This window comes from Puma concolor, chromosome B3, assembly GCF_028749965.1.
Source record: "Puma concolor isolate L17-30 chromosome B3, mPumCon1.1.hap2, whole genome shotgun sequence".
Taxonomy (NCBI): Eukaryota; Metazoa; Chordata; class Mammalia; order Carnivora; family Felidae; genus Puma; species Puma concolor.
In genome coordinates, this window is record NC_141672.1 from 138,298,535 (window position 1) to 138,318,190 (window position 19,656).

A 19,656-nucleotide genomic window follows, 5' to 3' on the forward strand; every position below is an offset into this window, starting at 1 on the left:
GTGCTGGATTTGGGTTTTGTCTGTTTTTCCTTTTTTACATCCTTTAAGGTTAGATTGTTTGATATTTTTCTTCTTAAGGTAGGCTTGTATTGCCTTCCCTCTTAGAATTTTTTTGCACACTAAAGATTTTGGATTGTTGTTTTTATTTTCATTTGTATCCATGTACTTTTTGATTTCCTCTTTGATTTCTTGTTTGACCCATGCACTGTTTAGTAGCATGTTATTTAACCTCCATGTATTTGTGCTCTTCCCAGATTTTTTCTTGTGGTTGATTTCTAATTTTATAGCATTGTGATCAGAAAAGATGCAGGGTATAACTTTGATCTTTTTGAAATTGTTGAGACTTGTTTTGTAACCTAATATGTGATCTATTCTGGACAAGGTTCCATGTGCACTTGAATTTGTAATCTGCTCTTTTATGGTGGAATGTTCTGAAAATACTCATTAAAACTCTCTGGTCCAGTGTGTCATTCAAAGCCACTGTTTCCTTATTGATTCTCTGTTTGCATGATCTGTTCATTGATGTAGGTGGGGTGCTGAAGTCCCCTACTAGTCTTGTATTACTATCAATCAGTTCCTTTAACTTTTTTATTAACTGTTTTATGCACTTCGGTGCTCTCATATTGGGTGAATAAATATGTACAATTGTTATGTATTCTTTTCCTCTTAATGATTTTATAGTGTCCTTCTTTGCCTCTTAGTACAGTCTTTGGTTTAATGTCTATTTTGTCTGATATAAATATTGCTACCCTGTTTTTCTTTTCATGTCCATTTGCATGATAAATGTTTCTCCATCCTCTCACATTCAATCTGCATGTGTCTTTAGGTCAGAAGTGAGTCTCTTGTAGGCAGCATATAGATGGGTCTTGTTTTTTTTTATCCATTGTGTCACTGTGTTTTGATTGGAGTATTTAGTCCATTTACAATCAGAGTAATTATTGATAGGCATATATGTATTGCCATTGTATTATTTGTTTTGTGGTTATTTTTGTGGATCTTCTCTGATCCTTATTTCCCTTACTCTCTTCTCTTATCATAAGTTGGCTTACTTTAGTGATATACTTGGATTCATTCTCTTTATTTTTTGCATATCAATTACTGGTTTTTGATCTGTGGTTACCGTTAAATTCATATATAACATTTGCATATAGCAGCCTATCTTTAGTTGTTGGTCGGTTGAGTTTGAACCCATTCTTTACTCCTCTCCTCCTCAGGTTTTAGGTATATGGTGTCATTCTTTACTTCCTTTTACTTTGTGAGTCCCTTGACTGATTTTTACAGATACTCTAATTTTTTGCCTTTTTTGTGCTCCCTACTTTTGTTACTTTTAATTATGGTCTTTCCTCAAAAAGTCCCATTTAACACTTTTTGCAGGGCTGGTATAGTAGTCATGAACTTCTTTTAGCTTTTATCTGGGAAACTCTATCTCTCCTTCTATTCTGAATGATAGCCTTGCTGGGTAGAGCAAGATTTTGCCTACGGATTTTTTCCTTTCAGCACTTTGAATATATCATGCCTCTCTTGACTTGCCAAGTTTCTACTGAAAAATCTGCTGATAGCCTTATGGGGGGGGGTTCCCTTGTATGTAGCTGTATTATTTTCCCTTACTGCTTTTAAAAATCTTTATCTTTGCTTTTTGCCATTTTAATTACTATGTGTTTTGGTATGGACGTCCATTGGTTCATTTTGTTGTGGAATCTCTGAGCCTCCTGGATTTGAATTTCTGTTACCTGCCCCAAATTCAGTAATTTTTACTAATATTTCTTCAAATAAATTTTCTGTTCCTTTTTTTCTCTCTTCTTCTTGGGTCTCTATAATGTGAACATCATTAAATTTGAAGTGGTTGATTTCTCTGTCTATTCTCATTTTGCATAATTTTTTTTCTCTTACCTGTTCAGCTCGAGTATTTTCCATTACTGTGTCCTCCAGATCATTGATTTATTCTTCTACTTCATCTAGCCTTATATTTATTCCATCTAGTGCATTTTAAATTTCAATTATTGTGTTCTTCATCTGTGACTGGTTCTTTTTTATCTCTTTGTTAAGGGTCGGTCTTACTGATATTTTCCATTCTTTTCTCAAGTCCAGTGAGTATCTTTATATTCATTACATTAAATTCTCTAGCAAGTACATTACTTATCTTCCTTTCATTTAGGTCCCTTGCTGTGATTTTGTTTTGTTCTTTCATTTGGGATATATTCCTCTGTCTCCTCATCTTGTCTAACTTTCTATTTGTCTGTGTTAGGAAAGTCAGCTAAGTCTCTTGCTCTTGAAAGTAGTGGGTGGGGCACGCACTTTTAACAAGGTAGTACTGGTCTTTTTCCACAAAAGATGTGAAGCTATGGATACCAGGCAGGGTGTGCCACAACATGCACACAGGTGTGCCATGACCAGAAGTTGTACATTGTGGTCCTCTTCCACAGGGCATGCACACCTGCTGCTGAGACCAGAGCCAGCTGGGACTGCTCCACAAAGTGTGAACAGACTAGGGGAGGGTGTGCAGTTTTAACAAGGCATGTGTCTGCTCTGTAGGAGGTGACAAGCTGCTGACACCAGGACCAAGGGCCATCCAAGAGCATAGTTGGGAGATGCAGTGTTGGCAAGGTTTGTGCAGGTCTCTCACAAGAACTAAGGCAGCCCCCACTGGAGGCGTTGGAGTTTGGGGTGAGCAAGTTAAGTAGTGAATACCAGTGCTGTGCTGGTTCCTTCAGGTTACTGTGTGTTTATGCTGGGGTGTGGAGGAGGGAAATGGTGTCTGCCATCTCCTTTGACCTTTCCTGGAAAGGTCCCTCAGCAAACTCTGAGGTTAGTATAACTACCCCTCTGGTATGCCCCAGGTGTTTTTCAAACTACTGCTTCTATGCTGTATCTCTATGAGGCTATTTGTTGTGTTGGCTCTTTAAGGTCAGGAACTCAGTTTCTTATTGCCCCTCCAGGCTCTCCTGGAGATGAGCCCACTAATTTTTAAGCTCCAGGCTTTAAGTCTCACTGGTTGTCAGAAGTCACAAAATTTGGCCCATCTGATTTTCAAAGCCAAATGCCATGGGGATTCATTTTCCCCATGTGGTCTCCCCAGTGTGATAGTCTTTTCCTAACCCCTCTGCATGCCCATGACTTCCTCCCTTTGGTGGCCACCAATTAATTAATTCCTTTTATATTACTTTTTTAATGTTTATTTTTGAGAGAGAGAGAGCAAGCAAGTGAGTGCGCAAGTGGGGGAGGGGCAGAGAGAGGGAGACACAGAATCTGAAGCAAGCTCCAGGATCTGAGGTATCAGCACAAAATCCGATGTGGGCCTGGAACTCACGATCGGAGAGATCATGACCTGAGCGGAGGTTGGAAGCTTCACCAACTGAGCCACATGCCCCTAATTAATTAATTCTTTAATTAATTAATTCCTTTCTCCTTCTAACTTTGTTCTTCTTTGTTCTTCTTTGACGAGTTCCTTGAGGTAGATGGTGAGATTGAGATCTATCTCGTTCTTTTTTTAAAAAAATTTTTTAAATGTTTTTATTTATTTTTGAGATAGAGAGAGACAGAGCATGAGCAGGGAGGGGCAGAGAGAGGGGGAGACACAGAATCTGAAGCAGGCTCTAGGCTCCGAGCTGTCAGCATGGAGCCCAACTCGGGGCTCAAACCCACGGAGTGTGAGATCATGACCTGAGCTGAAGTCGGACGCTCAACCGACTTCAGGCACCCCAAGATCTATCTTGTTCTTAAAGTAGGTATTTATTACTGTGAACTTCTCTCTTAGAATTGCTTTTGCTCCATTCCTTGGATTTTAGTATATTGTAGTTTCATTTTCCTTTCCTTAGGAACATCCATTCCTGAGATGTTTTATTTCCCCTTTAATTTCTTCTTGGCTGTATTAGTTGTTCAGAAGTGTTGTTTAGGGATGCCTAAGTGGCTCAGTCAGTTGAGCTTTGGACTTTGACTCAGGTCATGATCTCATGGTCATGGGTTCAAGACCCGCGTGGGGCTCTGTGCTGATAGCTCAGAGCCTAAAGCCTTCTTTGGACTCTGTGTCTCCCTCTCTTTCTGCCCCTCCCCTGCTCGAACTTTGTGTCTCTCTGTCTCTCTCAAAAATAAAGTTTTTAAAAGTAAAAAAAAAGTGTTTAATTTCCTTATATTCATGAAATTTCCAGTTTTCTTCCTGTTATTAATTTCTAGTTTCATACCATTGTGGTTAATGGAAATACTTGTTGTTTCAATTTTCTTAAACTGGCTAAGACTTGTTTTGTGACCTAACATATAGTCTATCCTAGGAAATTTTCCACGTGTGCCTGAGGAGAATGTGTACTCTGTAGTTGTTGGATGAAATGTCTATAAATGTCAGTCCCATTTGGTCTATAGGGTTGTTCAAATCTACTTATGTTTCTTTTTGTTTTGTTTTAAATTTTATTTTGAATTCTAGTATACTTACCATACAGTGTTATATTGGTTTCAGATGTACAAATAGTGACTAATAATTCCACACATCACATGGTGCTCATCACAGGTGGATTGCCTCTTACCCATCCTCTGACTTACCTCCCCTCTGGTAACTATCAGTTTGTTGTCTATAGTTAAGAGTCTGTCTTGGTTTCTCTTTTTTCATTTGTGTTGTTGTTGTTGTTGTTCCTTAAATTCCACATAAGAGTGAAATCATGGTATTTGTCTTTCTCTGACTGATTTAAATTAGCATTATACTCTCTAGAATCATCCATATGTGCATGTATTCCTTTGAATTAGTGTTTTCATATTTTTTGGGTAAATACCCAGTAACATGATTATAGGATATTAGAGTAATTCTATTTTTAATGGCTTGAGGAAACTTCATACTGTTTTCCACAGTGGCTGCTTAATATTTCATTCCCACCAACAGTGCATGAGGGTTTCTTTTCCTCTACATCTTTGCCAATATTTGTTGTTTCTTATGTTCTGATTTTAACCATGCTGACAGGTGTGAGGTGATATCTCGTAGTTTTTATTTGCATTTCCCTGATGATGAATGATGTTGAGTATCTTTTCATGTGTATGTTGGCCATCTGTATGTCTTCTTTGGGGAAATGTCTGTTCTTCTGCCCATTTTTAAATTGGATTATTAGTTTTGGGGGTGTTGAGTTGTATAAGTTATTTAATAGATTTTCGATACTAACACTTCATCAGATATGTCATTTGCAAATATCTTCTCCCATTCTGCAGGTTACCTTTCAGTTTTGTTGGCTATTTCCTCTGCTGTGCAGAAGCTTTATATTTACATATAGTCCCAATAGTTTACTTTTGCTTTTATTTCCCTTGCCTCAGGAGAACTATCTAGAAAAATGTTTCTAAGTCCTATGTCAGAGAAATATAGAAATATATATGCCTATGCTCTCTTCTAGAATGTTTATGGTTTCAAGTCTCACATTTAGTTCTGTAATTCATTTTGAATTTATTTTGGTGCATGGTGTAAGAAAGCAGTTCAGTTTCATTCTTTTGCATGAAGCTGTCTAGTTTTGCCAGCATCACTTATTTAAGAGGCTGTCTTTTCCTGATTGTATATTCTTGCCTACTTTGTCATAAATTAACTGACCAGGTAAGTCTTGGTTTATTTCTGCATTCTCTATTCTGTTCCATTCATCTGTGTCTATTTTTGTGCCAGTACCATACTGTTTTGATTACTAGAGCTTTGTAGTATATCTTGAAATCTGGGAATGGGATGCCTCCAGCTCTGCTGTTTTTCAAGATTAATTTGGTATTCAAGGTCTTTTGTGGTTCCACACAAATTTTAGCATTATTTGTTCTTGTTCTGTGAAAATGCTGTCAGTATTTTACAGGGATTGCATTGAATTGGTAGATTGCTTTGGGTAAAAAAGACATGTTAACAATAAATTTTCTTCCAGTTCTTGAGGATGGACATTCTTTTTGTTGTCTTAAATTTCTTTCATCAGTATTTTATGGTTTTTAGAGTAAAGCACTTTCATCTCTTTGGCTAAATTTATGTCTATGTATGTTACTATTTTTGGTGCAACTGTAAAAGGGATTGTTGTCTTAATTTCTCTTTCTTCTGTTTATTATTAGTGTATAGAAATGCAACAGATTTCTGTACATTGATTTTGTATCCTGCAACATTATGGAATTAATTTATCAGTTCATTTATCAGTAGCTTTTTGGTGGAGTCTTTATAGAGTTTTCTATATGTAGTTTCATGTCATCTGCAAAAAGTTAAAGTTTTACTTCTTTCTTACCAATTTGGATGCCTTTATTTTTGTTGTTGCTGTTGTTGTTGTCTAATTGCTGTGGCTAGGACTTCCAGAACTATGTTGTCTAAAAGTGGTGAAAATGGACATCTTTGTCTTGTTCCTGACCTTAGTGGGGATAGCTCTTCATTTTTCCCTATTTTGTAGGTTAACTGCAGGTTTTTCATAGATGGCCTTTATTTTGTTGAGGTGTGTTCCCTTTAAACCCACTTCGTTGAAAGTTTTTATCATGAGTGGATGTTGTATATTGTCAAATACTTTTTCTGCATCTATTAAGATGATCGTATGGTATTTATCCTTTCTCTTGTTAATGTGATGTAGCACATTGATTGATTCACAAATATTGAACCACCCTTACATCTAAGGCATAAATCTTACCCTATCTTGGTGGGTAATTTCTTTTTAAAGTTTATTTATTTAAGAGAGAGAGTGAGGAGGCACATCTGAGTCGGGGAGGGGCAGAGGGAGAAAGAGACTCTTAAGCAGGCTCCACACTCAGTGCAGCCAACATGGGGCTCAGAATGAGCCAACATGGGGCTCGTTCTCATGACTCTGAGATCATGACCCAAGCCAAGGTGAAGAGTCCAATCCTTAACTGACTGAGCCACTCAGGTGCCCCAGTGGACGATTTTTTATATGTATTAAATTCACTGGGGTGCCTAGGTGGCTCAATCAGTTAAGCAATGGACTCTTGATTTGGGCTCAGGTCATATTCTCACAGTTTGTGAGTTCAAGTCCTTCATGGGGCTCTGTGCTGTCAGACTGGAGCTTGCTTGGGATTCTCTGTCTCCTCTCTCTGCCTCTACCCCACTCATGCTGTCTTTCTCTCTCAAAAATAAATAAACTTTAAAAAATAAATGCATTAAATTCAGTTTGCTAATATTTTGTTGAGGATTTCTCTATGTTCTTTAGAGATATTGGCATGGAGTCTTTCTTTTCTTTCTCTCTGTCTTTCTGTCTTTCTCTCTTTGTGTGGTTTTGGTATCAAGGTGATGCTGGCCTCATAGAATAAATTTGGATGTTTTCCTTTCTCCTTTATTTTTCAGAATAGTTTGAGTAAGGTAGATATTAAGTGTTGGTATAATTCAGCTGTGAAGCCATCTAGTCCTGTACATTTGTTTGTTGAAGTTTTTTGATTACTGATTTAACTGCATTAGTAGTAATCAATCTGTTCAAATTTTCTATATCTCCTTGATTCAGTTTAGATTATATCTTTCTAGGAATTTATCCACTTCTTCCAGGTTGTCCAATTTATTGGCATACAATTTTTCTTAGTAGTCTTTCATAATCCTTTGCCTTTTTCTGATGTTAGCTGTCATTCCTCCTTCACTTCTGTATTAATTTGAGTCCTGACTCTCTTTCTTTTGATGAGTCTTATTAAAGGTTTATCATTTTTTCCTCCTTTCAAAGAACCATCTCATAATTATTGATTTTTTAGCCTCTGTTTCATTTATTTCTGTTCTAATCTTCATTATTTCCTTCCTTCTGATAGTTTTAGACTTTTTCTTTTCTAGATTTTTTTAGCTGTAATGTTAGATTATTTATGTGAAATTTTTTGTTTATTTCTTGTAGTAGGACTGTATTACCACAAACTTTCCTCTTAGAGCTGTTCTTTCTGTGTTCCATAGATTTTGGACCTTTGTGCTTTCATTTTCATTTCTATGTATGTTTTTATTTCCTCTTTGATACCTTGGTTGACTCATTCATTGTTTAGTAGAATGTTGTTTAACTGATTTCTAGTTTCATACCATCATGGTTGGAAAAGATGCTTGAGAAGATTTCAATCTTAAATTTATTAAGACTTATTTTGTGGCTTAACATGTGATTGATTAATCTTGGAGAATATTCCATGTGTACTTGAAAAGAATATGTTTCTGTGTAGAGGTGGGTTTTTCTGTATGTATCTATTAGTTCCTTCTGGCCTAAAGTGTCATTCAAAGTCACTGTTTCCTTGATTTTCTCTCTGGACGGTCTATCCATTGATGAAATGAGTTGTTAAAGTCCTCTGCTATTGTTGTATTACTGTCACTTTCTCCCTTTATGTTAATAATTGCTTTATGTATTTAGGTGCTCCTCAGTTGCGTGCATAGATGTTTAGAGTTGTTATATCCTCTTCTTGGATTGTTCCCTTTATCATTATGTAATGCCCTTCTTGGTCTATTACTATAGTTTTTGTTTTAAAGTCTGTTTTGTTTGACATATGTATCGCTATACCAGTTCTTTTTTTTCTTTTTCTTTTTAACTTCCATTTGAGTGGTACGTATTTTTTCTAGTCCCTTACTTTCAGTTTATACTTCTCTTTAAGTCTGAAGGGGGTCTCTTGTAGGCAGTCTATAGAAGGGTCTTGTTTTTTGTTTTATTTTCATTCACTCACCCTATGTCTTTTGTTTGTAGCATTTAGTGCATTTATATTTAATTATTTAGGTGTGTACTTACTGCCATTGTAATTGTTTTCTTGTTTTTGTAGTTCTTTGTTTCTTTCTTCTTTTGTTCTCTTCATGGTTTTATACCTTGTCTAGCATTGTGCTTGGATTTTTTTCTCTTTAGTTTTGTGTGTGTGTGTGTGTGTGTGTGTGTGTGTGTGTATTTGTTATGGGTTTTTGATTCTTAGTTACCATTAGATTTATATGTAACATCTTGTGTGTACACCAGTCTATATTCAGTTGATGGTTGCTTAATTTTGAATACATTCTAAAAGCACTAACTTTTTATTTCTATGTTTTATGTATATGTCGTTATAATTTATATATTTTTATTTTGTGTATCTCCTGACTGACTTTTATAGATAAAATTGATTTTACTACTTTTGTGGGTTTTTAAAAAAAATTTTTTACATTTATTTATTTATTTATTTATTTATTTATTTATTTTTTTTAATTTTTTTTTTCAACGTTTATTTATTTTGGGGACAGAGAGAGACAGAGCATGAACGGGGGAGGGGCAGAGAGAGAGGGAGACAGAATCGGAAACAGGCTCCAGGCTCCGAGCCATCAGCCCAGAGCCTGACGCGGGGCTCGAACTCACGGACCGCGAGATCGTGACCTGGCTGAAGTCGGACGCTTAACCGACTGCGCCACCCAGGCGCCCTACATTTATTTATTTTTTGAGAGACACAGAGAGACAGAGCACAAGTGGGGGAGGGGCAGAGAGAGAAGGAGACACAGAATCCGAAGCAGCTCCAGGCTCCAAGCTGGTCAGCACAGAGCCTGACGTGGGGCTCAAACCCACGAACTGTGAGATCATGACCTGAGCCGAGGTCGGCCGCTTAACCAACTGAGCCACCCAGGTGTCCCACTACTTTTGTGTTTTAATCTCCAAACTGGCTATGTAAGTGATTAATCTGCTATCTTTATTATACATTCACTTTTACCTGTGAGTTTTTTCCTTTTATAAATTTCTAATGGTTATAGCCATTGTTGCTTTAAATATTCCTTTTGTCCTTTTTCTCTTTGTCTTCTCCTGGAATTTCCATAATGAAGATATTGTTTCTTTTGATTATGTCTCATAAGTCCCTGTAGACTTTCTTCACTCTTTGTCATTTTTTTGTTTTTATTTTTGCTACTCTGACTTGATAATTTCAAATGTTATGCATTCTAGGTCACTGTTTCTTCTGCCTGGTCAAGTCTGCTTTTGAAGCTCTCTATTGAATTCTTCAGCTAAGTTTTATTTTTTAGCTCTATGATATCTGTCTCTCTCTCTTTTTTTTGATAGTTTCTCTTTCTTTGTTAAACTTCTCATTTTGTTCAGATTTTTAAAATTTTCTTGTCAGTGTGTTCTTATAGTTCACTTAACTTCTTTAAGAGGATTATTCTGAATTCTTTGCCAGACAGTTCATAGATCTCCATTTTTTTTAGGGTCACTTATTGGAGCTTTATTAGTTTCCTTTGGTGTTGTCATGTTTACCTGACTTTTTAATTTTTTATCTTGGTATCTGAGCATTGGAATGCAATCTCTTCTTCTGAGATTTTATTGGCTCACTTTGGCAGAGACCATTCTTCACCAGGCAGCTCAATTTGGACTTTTTTTTTAATGTGTCTGCTGGTAATATTCTTGGAGGAGGGGGAGCTTGCTATCATTTTTGGGTGAGGCCACTGCCAAAGCACTGAGGTCAGGGGTTGGTGCTTCTGACTGAAAAGAGTTGGATAGGGCTTCTGCTTGGTTCCCTGCATAGACTAAGGGTGTAGAATAGGCTCCATGGTTACTTGGGTTCTCTAGTCAGGCTTCCTAAGCAGTTGGTACTGGGTACTATACTCAGCTGGGGTTATGAATTATCTTTCATACCCCGGGACAGTCCCCAGCACCTGCATGGCTCATTATTTGGGGACCAGAATCAGACAAAATTATCCAGTAAATTCTTTTGCTGGACAAGGCCACGGATTTTGCTCTGCAGAGGGAGATAGGTATACGCTGTACACTTTGTTTAAGTGCCACTGTAAGCAGGGTCGTTGGATGAGCTTCATAGCTTCCTGAGTGTTCTGGTTAGGTTCCCTGATCAGACAGGTTGACAGCTGTATTTAGCTATGGTCAGGGCTGCAAATTAGTTTTCTTGCCCAGGGAGAGTGGGAGAACTAGTTTTAAGGTTAGCAAGATTTTTTGTTTGTGGTCTTCACCCCAGGTAACCCACACTCCAAGTTCCCTGGCTGAATGGGGTTACTGGTTTTGTTCTGTGGACACTCAGCTCTTCCTGCTGTATTCTGCTTGAGCATTAGTGGGCAATGCAGCTTTTCAGTGGTCCAGCCAGTCTTTCTGGTCAGATGGGGCTGGCAGCTACTCAGCAGTTGGTATGAATTAGCTCCTCTGCCTGGGCATGGGCAGACGAGACTCTAGGGACCACAAAAAGCTCTTCATCTGAGGACTAAAATCAAGGAGATAGGAGTTCCTTAGTCAGGTTGCACCACTGACTTGATTCTGCAGGTTAGCAAAACCAATGACTTAGACTACTATTTGGTTGCTGCTGGTAGGAACTCAGTCTGCCAAGATCTGAGTGCTGGTTGTTGGAAGCTCCTCTTCCCTTCTCCACTACAATCAGATTTCCAGTAGTCAAGCACCACAGATTCTCCTATAGTTCCCATGGAGTGAAATTGGAGTTGGGACTCCCAGGAAGTGGTCCACACTCTGGGGGAGCTAGATGTGCACCCCCGGCTTTCTTTTCCTACTGGAGGAACTATAGTCTTAGAGGAAACCTCTCATTGTGATGCTGCACTGGCCTGGGGGAAGAGCATTTTAGTCAGCATGTAACTGATCCTGTTACCCCTCTAATGTGGTCTGTCTTGGTCTTTGTGGTGCAGAGGGGTGCTTCAGCACATCATATTCTAGGATTTTCTCAGTGGCGTCTTGTGCAAGAACTGTGCATGAATATTTGTTAGCTGTTTTTCTTGTAAAAGGGATCTAAGTCAGGAATGACCTATGGTGTCATTTTGGTGATGTCACTCCTACCATACTGTTTAATCAATTCATCCATCAGTGGACATTTGGGTTACTTCCACCTTTTGACTATTGTGAATAATGCTGCTATGAACAAATATCAGTTTGAGTCCTGCTGCCAATTCTTTTGAGTATTTACCCAAAGTGAAATTGCAGGCTGTATGGGAATTCTATTTTTTAATTTTTTGAGGATCCATCAAGCTGTTTCTCATAGCAGTTGCCTATTTCACATTTCCACTAGCAGTGCACAAAGGTTCCAGTTTTTCTACATCATTGTCAACACTTGTTATTTTTCTTTCTTTCTTTTTTTAATAATTACCATCTTAATGGGTGTGAAGTTGTATCTTGTGGTTTTTAATTTGCATTTCCCTAATGATTAGTAGTTTTGAGTTCTTTTTTATGTGCTTATTAGCCATTTGTATACCTTTGTTTGGAGAAATGTCTTTTCAAGTCCCCTGCCCATTTTTTATTTATTTTTTTTAAATTTTTTTTTTTTTAACGTTTATTTATTTTTTTGGGACAGAGAGAGACAGAGCATGAACGGGGGAGGGGCAGAGAGAGAGGGAGACACAGAATCGGAAACAGGCTCCAGGCTCTGAGCCATCAGCCCAGAGCCCGACGCGGGGCTCGAACTCATGGACCGCGAGATCGTGACCTGGCTGAAGTCGGACGCTTAACCGACTGCGCCACCCAGGCGCCCCTCCTGCCCATTTTTTAATTGGTTGCTTATTTTCCTGTTGTTGAATTGTAGGTGTTCCTTTTATATTCTGCATATTAATCATCTTTTAAGATATATGATTTGCAAGTATTTTCTTCCATTCCATAGGTTACCTCTTCACTTTGTTGATTATGTCCTTTGATGCATATAGTTTTAAATTTCAATATAGTCCAATTTGTCTGTATTTTCTTTTGTTTCCTGTGCTTTTGGTGTCCTAGTCATTGCAAAGTCCAATGTTAAGAAGTTGTTTCCTGTCTTCATTTAAGAATTTCAGCCCCGCGTCAGGCTCTGGGCTGATGGCTCAGAGCCTGGAGCCTGTTTCCGATTCTGTGTCTTCCTCTCTCTCTGCCCCTCCCCCGTTCATGCTCTGTCTCTCTCTGTCCCAAAAATAAATAAACGTTGGAAAAAAAAAAAGAATTTCATCATTATAGCTCTAATATTTAGGTCTTTGATCCATTTTGAGTTATATTTTCATATGGAGTAAGATAAAAGTCCAACTTCATTTTCATGCATATGGGTATTCAGTTTTCCCAACATTCATTTTTTGAAGATTGTCCTCTTCCTGTTAAATTGTCTTGGTGCTGTTGTCCAGAAGCATTTGACCATATATGCAAAGATTTATTTCTGTTTTCTACTCTGTTCTTTTGTTCTTTGGTGTTTTTGGTCTCTACGTTTGTTTTTATGCTGGTTTTGATTACTATAGCTTTGTCACAGCTATTGAAGTCGGGAAGTAGGACACATTTAAGCTTGTTCTTTTTCAAGACTGTTTGGCTATTCATAGTCCCTTGAGATTTTATATAACTTTTAGGATAAATTTTTTTCTTTTTTCAAAATACTTTTGGGGTTTTGACAGGAATTGCACTGAATCTGAAGGTCACATTGGATAGTATTGATATCTTAACATTAAGTCTTGCCATTCATGAACACAGGATATCTTCCATTTGTTGATGTGTTTTAAGTTTCTTTCATAAATGTACATGAGCTGTTACAGTATTTTTATTCATAATATTAAAAAACTGGAAATCACACAGACATTCTTCAAAAAGTTAATGGTTGAACAAACTGTAGTACATCCACACCATGAAATATTATTCAGAAATAAAAAGTAATAAACTATTGACATACTCAACAACCCAAATGAATCTCCAGAGAACTGTGCTGGGGAATGACAATCTGAAAATATTATGTAGTATATGATTCCATTTATATAACCTTTTTGAAATGATACAGTTATAGAAATTAATAACAGATTAATGATTTCCAAGGATTAATGAGTGGATGAGAGTTAGAGGGAAGTGGATGTGTTTACCAAAGGTTGACATAAGAGGTCATTGTGGTGATGGAAATGTACTGTATCTTGACCATATCATTGTCAATATCCTGATTGTGATATTGTACTAAAGTTTTGCATAGTATCTCTGCATTATTTCTTACAACTGCATGCAAACCTCAAATTATTTAAAAATGAAGAGTACAATTTAGAAGAAAGAAAAAGGCAAGGAAATACGTGATATCTTTGAGAAAGATTTCCATAAAGTATTGTTGACAATAAAAGGAAATTTAATGCTGTTTGGGAAATGGCTGGCTATAATGATTCGCTTCTCAAGCTCTCTTGAGAATCAAGTTTTTTTTTCTTTTTGCCTTGTTTTAATGATGCTTAGAATACAAGTATCTTGCATCAGTCACAGCTCTGGATGGCTTAGGAACACTGTTGCTATTAGAAACTAAATGTCACCAAAGATACTATGGAGAATCTCTCTAGTAGAGACTGTGACATCCTTAACTAAGTCAGATGACTATCTCTTCTAGCCTGGCTGGGTTACCTAAATGGCCCCAACCAGGTGAGCAGGTTGGCACCTTGCTTGTACTCACAGGAAAGTTTTCACTTGCATCACCCTGAGAGTCAGTTCCTCCTTAAATATTGAGCCCTAGGCACCTCACCTATACTATCTATCCTAGACCTGGCCCTGTTCCCAGCCTTAAAAGTAAATACATACATAAATAAATTAATTAATTAAAATAAAATAAAATAAAGCTAGATGATCCAAACAAACTAGTTTCTTAGCTGTAAATTGGATAAATGATTCAAGATTATCTCTAGAGTTTTAATTCCAAGATTGATAATAAGAGCTACTGGGCATGCACTTCTGCTTTAGGCTTAGGCATTGTATGAGCTAATTTATATCATCTTCACCACAACCTTTTGAGGAGGAGCTTCTTTCCATTTTCACTTTACAAATGAGAAAAACTGTGTCAGAAAGATGAAGGAAATTTCCTGAGAACACACAGTGAAAGGGTAAGGAGTCTGGGAAGAGGGGGACCAATCATCCCCATTTTCCCAAGACTGAAGGGTTTCCCCAGATGTGGGACTTTCAGTACTAAAACTGGGGAAGTCCCAAGTAAAATCAGATGAGTTGATCAAACTTTCTGGGAGGCCAGTCCTAAACTCCTGTGATTAATTCCAGAGTGTATATTCTCTCGGCCATACCACACCACCTCTCAGTTTCTTAAGAGACTGCCGGAGAGTTGTCACTATTAAAACAAGCAAGACAAATTGTGTTTCTTTGGGGGGAAGTGGGAATAAAAATGCTACCGGGAGGAACAGGAGAAAGTGGTAGGCAAGGAAACCTATATTTATATTTTATATTGTTCATTTTCAAGAACAATTTGTATAGAAAGACTGGCAGACAAGCAATTAAACTTGAAATATATTAAAATGAGAAAACAAGGGAGATGAGCATGGAATTTATATATTTTTAAATGTCTTATGGAAGTTTTAATAAATAATGTATGCTTCTTAGAAACAAATGCTAATAAAATAAATCTAGGAGGATGGCTTGCAGTAGGATTTGAGATCAGCAGCAGGTGCAGCACATTAATCCAAAGATTGGCAGAGTTAATGGCCCCACACACAAGAGTGCTTGCTTTCTCAGAATTGCAGTTTGCACAGATTTAACCTCCCTTCTCTCCCTAACCCTGCCTTTTGAATAAGTGTTCCTTTGCTGAAAAAGTGTGATGCAATCCTTGGGGAGCAGAGTAGCAAATCAGGCAAAACACAGAACTGGCAACAGCTTGGAGGATGCCAAACCCAGTGACCGCTGGAGCAGAGTTGGGTAGCAGATGTTGTGTTACCATGGCAACCAGTGGGCGGCTCCAAATAAAGAAGGGACTCAATTTCCAAGGACTGAGACCGGAGGGAGTCTTTGACCCAGCCTTTTTCTGGAGCTCTGTGGCTTTGGAAATGTTGGGGGCAAAGGGAGACATAAAGGAGGGGCTGTTACACTTTCCTTTCCTCACTGTTCTTGTACTATTGGTAAAAGAAAATGTATCCTTTTTTTTTTTTTTTTTAAAGTATCACCCTTCGACAGGAAACCTCCTGCCAGCTGTGTATTAATGAGTTGCCTTGCCTCCAGGAGACTTGATAATCCCTCTCCCAGTTGAACTGGTGGCCCCTCCTACAGCGGTTCCTCCACTTCCCTTTGCTTCCTAATTACTGTTGTTGGCGAAGGATACATAGTCCTGCAGAATGACGGCTTGTAGGCACAAAGGAGGTTCCACAGACCACTTCCCTCCCCACTTTCTGGTTCTCGTGTCAGCCCCAAAGCACAAGCCATCGCTGCAGGAGCCCAGGGTCCAGTTAGTGTGGTTCACATACACATGAGAGCCTCGGTCACCATTGCCAAGTGAGGTTGTGCACACACTCGCCCAGAGACTGAGATGAACGGAGACATGAACGCACAACCTCCAGTTCTCCAGTATTGTTCCACTGCCTCTGTGTGCTCAGAATTAATTTTTTCTAAAAAGATCTAATTATCTTGTGAATAGCACGGTTGTATTACATTCTGGTTTTTTTTTTTATGTCAGAAAGGCTTCATTTTTCAAGTGTAAACAATTAAAATATTTCTTGGTATTTTAACATCGTTTTGACATTTCTTTGTTTTTGAATGCATTGTGAGCCTCAAAAAAACCCCAAAAAGAAACCAAAAAAAAAAAAAACAACCCAAAAAACAAAAACCAAACCAAACAAAAAACAATAGCTGCTCCTAATCTTCCTCAGCCTCTGGGAAACCCTGGAATCTGCCTGCTGTGCTAGGAAGAAGAAAGACCCTGCAAACTTGGGGAGCCTCAGCTTTTTCTTCTAGAGCAGGGGTTTCCAAAAGCCATATACTGGGTCACAGATAAAAAATATTAAAATTTATATTTATTTTTATTCCAGTATAGTTGGTGTAGTGTTTCATTAGCTTCAGGTGCACAATAAGGCAATTCAGCAGTTTCATACACCAGCCAGGGCTCATCACGACAAGTGCCCTCCTTAATCCCCATCCCCTATTTCTCCCATCTGCCCACCCCCCTCCTCTCTGGTAACCAGCAGTTTGTTCTCTACAGTCGAGTCTGTTTCTTGGCTTCTCTCTCTCTCTTTCCTTTGCTTATCTGTTTTGTTTCTTAAATTACACACATATAAAAACACTAATTCAAAAGGATACACGCACCCCTGTTTATAGCAGCATTATTTACAATGGCCAAATTATGAAAGCAGGCCACATGGCCATCTATAAATGGATAAAAAAAAGGATATATATATACGAAATTTCTATTTTTCATCTCAGCCTATAAAAGTCTAGTTTCTGTATTTGTGTTATAGCATACATAATAATGCAATGGTGTATATGTGTGCATGTATGTATAATTTTAAATTTAGTAAAGATTTATGGAGGTTGTATCCTATAGCTTTTAAAACTGTTTTAATTCACATATCCTACAATTCATCCACTTAGAATACACAATTCAGTGACTTTTAGTATATTCAGAGTTTTACACTGATTACCAAAATCAACTTTTGAACATTTTCATTACCCCAAAAAGAAACCCCATTCCTCCCAGCCCCTAGCAGCCTCCTACTTTTTTGTCTCTATAGATTTTACTATTCTTGGTATTTCATGTAAATGGAATTCTAATGTACCTTTTGTGTCTAGCTTTTTTCACTTGGCATAATGTTCTCAAGGTTCATCTGTGTTGTAGCATGTAACAGCACTTCATTCCTTTTTTTGACTGAGTAGGATGGATATATACCATATTTTATTTATCTATTTATCATTGCTCTTAGGGGTTAGCACCCAAATTTTGTGGTAGACCCCTGATCTATTAATCTATGCATTACATGCACTATGCATCAAAGACAATATTCAAAATATTCAGCAACAGCCAGATACTAACAACAACGCATGTTTTAAGCTCTGGAATCTGGAATCTCTGATTAATGCCAAGTTACAGTTTTTATTTGCTGGGACCCAGGAAGCTGGGGGCAAAGTGCTCAGGGGGCCAAAGGGAGAGGCTCTTTACTACAACTGTCATAGAAGTATTTCAATATTTTACACCTGCTGGTGCCACAGGTGTGTGCATGTAAGCTGACATCTCCCTGGTAGATCTGCTGTGAGGGTTAAGTGAGGCCAGGCACACAGAGAATCCAGGGGATCTTGTTTGGAAATATGTGGTAGCTTGTGACCTGTAGCAAGCACAACTGTCAGCCAAAAGTCACTGCTCCTCATTCCCTTCAATGTAGGACTGCTCCCCGCAGCTGAGTGAGTCCCTCTCCTAGAAGCCTATTTTATTATGCATCTAAAGGGAGTCCTAAGGTCTATTGCATGTGCAAGTACATCCCGCTGAGATAGCAAAGGGAAAATCTCTTGCATGGTCCCCACGGTTCCTTCTCTGGAAAAGGAGGAGGATAAACCTGGCTGGAGTCTGAGGGAACAGCCTGAAGGTGAGGTCACTGGGATGCAGGAAGGAATAAACTTCAAATGAAATCCTACTCTTGAAATTCCCTGCTTGCCTTCCCTTGGTCTGTGTCCCCAGAATGATCCCTGATTCAGTCTAGGACCTGATGATCACTTTCCACTTTTGCCACGAAATCACAAAGTTTAGGAGGAAACTAAGACCTGTGTAGGGAACGTTACTTGCTCAAGATCACTCATGGCTAGCTAGCTGGTGGAAGAGCTGAATTGAGAGCAGAGGTTTCCTGACTATAGGCTAGACCCAGCCTTACAAGAACAGCCAACGTGACAGAAAATGGTGAGCTTCACTGAGCTCCTTCTCTGTTGGGTAACAGTGTCCTGTGGGCCCTCAGTGTTTGCTTATCAGGGGATTTCAAATGCCCAGGCTCTTTCGGGACTCTCTGTCACCACGTTCAATGGAAAGAGTTTTAACTGCAGAGGACTGCTTGAGGAACTGGACTGGAATCAAATAATGGTTAAAAAGTTAGAAAACGATATTTAAGAGAAAAGACAGAGAGGATTTAGTCTGAAGGATGAGGGGCAGATTGATGGCACTTCTAGATGCTTTAGACAACAAAGATTGACTGCAAAGGGAAGGGGAAGCTACTCAATGCTGCAAGATGGTGGAGGAAGAGAACTCTGTGAGGTCCAGGCAGAATTTAAAGGCAAATGTGAGCCTTGTAAATGAAGAAGTTCCATGAAAGTCTGTGGTGGTACTGGTGGATTAGGACCTATCTTCCCAGGCAGGTCTGTCCCCATCCCTTTGGGTTACTTGAATGCCCCAACCTCTTTGGCAGTGTTCTTCCAAAAGGAGAGGTAAGATTTGGAAGCAGAATGGCAGAAATTGCTGCAGAATGGTGTGAAGAAAGTCACAGATCGCCATCTGCTCTTTTTCTCCCACCTCTGGATCATTAACTGGCATCATGTAGGGTATCCAGCTCCTCTGGGACTCCTCGGAGTGTTTGGAATCAGTAGGGACTTTGATCTGCAGGCAAGAGAAACCCCAGCTCCAGCTGGCTTGATCAGTAAGGAAAGGCATCATCTCCCGTAACAAGTTGTGGAGAACTGGGTCAGGATCCAGGCATGGAATGATGAAATGCTCATTGACGCTATCAAGGCCCTGGGCTCTTCATCTTTCCGTGCTGGTGTCCTCCGTTTTGCCTTCCCCCGAAAACTCTTTCACGATTGTAAGGTGGCAACCAGGAGGATTTGGGCCATGTGTGTTCTTACTCCTGGGAGAGAGAAAGAAAATGGCCGCTAGCTTTGTTTTTGACATAGCAGTCTTTCATTTTCACATGATTGGGCTAAATTAGGTCACACATACCCACTCTTGGGTCAAAATCCATCATCAGGGGAATGCCACAAGCCAACTGGTTCTCTCCTCTAGATCACAACCGTGTTCATGGAAGTTTAGGCTTTAACTGTGATGCCCACGACACTTCATCCCATCAGGACAAACCCACTGCACACAGCGCCTGCGTAGATGAGGCAGAAAACTGGGCTCCTGGCTCTTGCAGTAACC